Raw genomic sequence first — 3,673 nt, 5'->3', positions numbered from 1 at the left:
ATTGGCTTAGCCCCAAACCCAAAACTATCTATGCTCTACGCCGCTATACAACTGTGGGTAATCGAGAACTAGACCAATATCAAGAAATAATAGCCCAACCTTGTATTTTATCTAGCTTGAACTAAAGGTAGTCCTGGTTGGCCTAGTTAGCTTAGTTGGTAGTGCGTCTGCCTTGTAAGCGCTAGGTTGTGGGTTTGATTCCGGAGTCTGGACAGAAGGGCTGGCTTTCTCCTATCCTGGTCTGTCTTTTCTCTTCGCTTTCGGGACGATAAGACGTTAGCAGTTAACTGTTCCCTCTATCAAAACAATCTAAAAATAAAGTGTGACAGTGACTTAGCTTGAGCGGTTTAGGGCCGTTCGTTCAATGTACAGTGACTGGAGTACAACACAGATAGTGGGAATCGGCTTAGCCCCAAAACTATCTATGCTCTACGCCACCATACAACTGTGGGTAATCGAGAACTATAGACCAATATCAAGAAATAATAGTAATGTGTTACCAACTTACCGATAAACAAAACACTTCGAAACAGCTAAACCACAAACACGAATACCGTTTATCTTTATAGGACTATTGACTGACTATTCTGGTCATTTATATACATATTTAAGTATGTATACCTGTGTGAGTAACTATTATATCTCCTTCTCCTTTATAAGTAGCTCATATTACATTCCAGTTGTTGCAATCGATGCACAAAGAACGCTTGAATGTTGTCAAAATTGACAAATCTCGATTTGAAATATTGAAGAGGACAGCTAAAATTGACTTTGACAACAGCGTCGGTACATGTGTGGTGGAAAAAGCTTCCGACTTCTAGGTCTCTCAAAGGGTCTGAGCCAGCCTAGTAAGCGCTAGGCCGCGGGTTCGATTCCCGCCTGTGGCGGATTTTATCCTGATGGGATAATGTTCGTTCTCGGAACGGCTGGCTTTCTCCTATCCTGTCTTCCTTCTCTCTTCGATTTCGGGACGATAAGACCTTAGCAGTTACAGTTCCCTCTGTCAAACCTCTTAAAAAAAAGAAAAAAAAGGGTCTGAAGACTGAAGTTTCCGCCACGCCCTTATCTGTTTGGGATTAGTAAAATTTACCCCAGGCAGGAATCGATCTCACTACCTAGCGGTTTACAGGATAGACCGCTACCCTCATCGGCGTGATTCATAAATTTGAATGTAATATAAACAAACATACATCAGGTTGGTTTGTAATGGCATAGAGGAGAGGAGAAACTATCGATAGTTGCTATCCGATAGTTATCGATAGTGCTATCGATTAGTTCTCCTCCTCTAGTAATGGCTATTCTAAGGAAGAATTCAATGACATATGGAGTTCAAGGAGCAATTACCTAGAGTGTAATTACAAACACCTATGATTATTATGAATGATTAATATAATACTATGAACTCATTCAGTCCAACCCAACATGAATCGACCCTCTAAATACAGCTAATATGTAATTATATACACTGACTGGTACTACCCTAATAAGGTATAACTGTACAGACTCTAACTACTTGCTAGCCCTGGAACCCCCATTCATCCAACTTTACAACGTATAACGTGGTAATTTTACGATCTATTACAACTTATAACTACAATACATGTAGATACTTTATTACTATAAACAATAGGAATCGATATAGGGTCAGAAGAATCAACTAAGACAATAGGGAAATGTGGTAGATAGGTTGTATATATCCATTCTCGAGCATACAACAAAACCAACACGCAAATCATCACCGTTCCATAGATCCGTTTTTTTTTTTTTTTTTTTTTTTTTTTTTTTTTTTTAAGAGGATTTGACCAGAGGGAACTGTACTGCTATGGTCCTCTATCGTCCCCGAAATCGAGAGAAGAACGGAAGACAGGATAGGAGAAAGCCAGCCGTCGCGAGAACGCGAACATTATCAACCATCCAGGAATAAAATCCGCCCGCGCGGGCGGAATCGAACGCCGCGGCCTAGCCGCTTTACAAGGGCAGACGCACTACCAACCTAAGCTAACAGGCTGCTCGGCAACGCCTGCCTTGTAAGCGCTGGTCTGGCCTTGTAAGGCTGCGCCGTTTGTCCTTATTGAGAACGCTGGAGAAAACCAAAAATCGAAGGGCCACAGCCCTAGTTAAAGCTTGTTTTCTAAGCGCGTCTGCCTTAATAAGCTCGAGACCGCGCGCGTTTGATTCCCTCCCTGGGCGATTCCATCATAACCGATAATTTCCTTCCCTCGGACCCTGCTAGATTGTCCTATCCTGTCTTTTTTTTTTTTTTTAAAAAAAAAAAAGAGATGAACGTTGTTCCACCGCGGTCTTTTATTTCGTAGCAATGACAATGGCTGCTGCATTAGACGGCATGTGAGCCCTGTGTAGACGTAGAGTAGCATGTTTCCATCCAGCATTATGCGATTATTAGATGGGCTCTGATGTAAGAGACAACAAAACTTGACAGAATGTAGGTAGCTGGTTAACTCAATTGATTATGTACAGCAGTTAGGAAAAAAGTTTCAACCCGTTGCGACCTATTTGAACCGAATCTCATCAAACACGGATACAGGGCATCCTCATTTGAGACCTTGTCTCCACGCGCTATAGGTCTTATACGCGCGCGTTTGAATCCCTCCTGGCGGATTCCATCTATATCGGATAAGTCATCTAGTCGGTACGCAGGCTGGATTCTCACTACCGTGTCTTTCTTCTCTCCTTGCCCTTAAGGGAACGAAAGGACCTTAGCAGTTACACAGTTCCCTGCTCTATCAAACCTCTTGGTGGGAAAAAATCAATATGAAGGGGTAAAAAATGCGCCCGAACTGGGACTTGAACCCAGGACCCTTAGGTTAAAAGCCTAATGCTCTACCGACTGAGCTATCCGGGCCGATGTTTCGACTGACGCAAAAAGTGAAATTTAAACCTCCCATTTCGCCACCCAGAGTCGACATCGATGACGTCATCGTTCGATTTTCCACGCATGTCATGACGTCACAGCTTGGCACGAGGTTTCCCGTGTGTTTATTTTTGCTGACGCTTCTTGTTTTCTCTTTCATTCTGACAGCATCTCATTACTTGCCTTCACGTTCTCATAACTCGCTTTTACCAGATTGAAGTAACGTCGAGCGTGTTTTATGTTTGGACAGGTGACCGCTGTCCGAACAAGATTGCGTTAGGACGGCGTTTTTCGCCTCGTGTTAAAATTCTAGAGCAGAAATGATCTAATAAACCTCTTCCAATAGCCATGTTGTCAAAACGGATTAGAAATTTCCATCACTAATACAAAGCATATCACCGAACACCAATATCAGTAGCAACTGTGCCGGGAAGCGCGCGAACGTCAAGAGTTCGAAGCGTCTCCTATTCTGGAAACCAGGGGGGGGGGGAATGTGCTGATTTCGAAAACAAATCACCTCAATTCTCGATCCTCTGACCTCTGGATTAGAAAACCAGCAGGTACTCAGCACCACAGCATCGATCCCCTGACTTCTGGACAAGAAAACCAGTAACATGCTCAGCCAAATAAGAGCAGTCCCCAGATCTCTGGATTACAGAAGTAATAGCACTACAGACAGCATCGATCCCGTGATCTCTGGATTAGAAACCCAGTACTCATCACCACAAGCCAAAGCACGGAAAAGACTCCTCTAGCATAAAGGTTATGTATGACGACAGCATCGATCCCATGAACTCTGGA

At 43.3% G+C, this 3,673-nt stretch overlaps 1 non-coding gene across 1 annotated transcript; it reads right to left on the bottom strand.

Moving 5' to 3' along the window:
• Positions 1-2,790: 2,790 nt before the first annotated feature.
• Positions 2,791-2,863, bottom strand: Trnak-uuu. The gene has a single exon. It is a non-coding gene; the product is annotated as a tRNA-Lys (tRNA).
• Between the last annotated feature and the right edge of the window lie 810 nt (positions 2,864-3,673).

Source organism: Diaphorina citri, unplaced genomic scaffold (assembly GCF_000475195.1).
Source record: "Diaphorina citri unplaced genomic scaffold, Diaci psyllid genome assembly version 1.1 scaffold3376, whole genome shotgun sequence".
Taxonomy (NCBI): domain Eukaryota; kingdom Metazoa; phylum Arthropoda; class Insecta; order Hemiptera; family Psyllidae; genus Diaphorina; species Diaphorina citri.
Note: the sequence above shows the minus strand (reverse complement) of the source record. Positions and strands in the feature narration are given on the sequence as shown.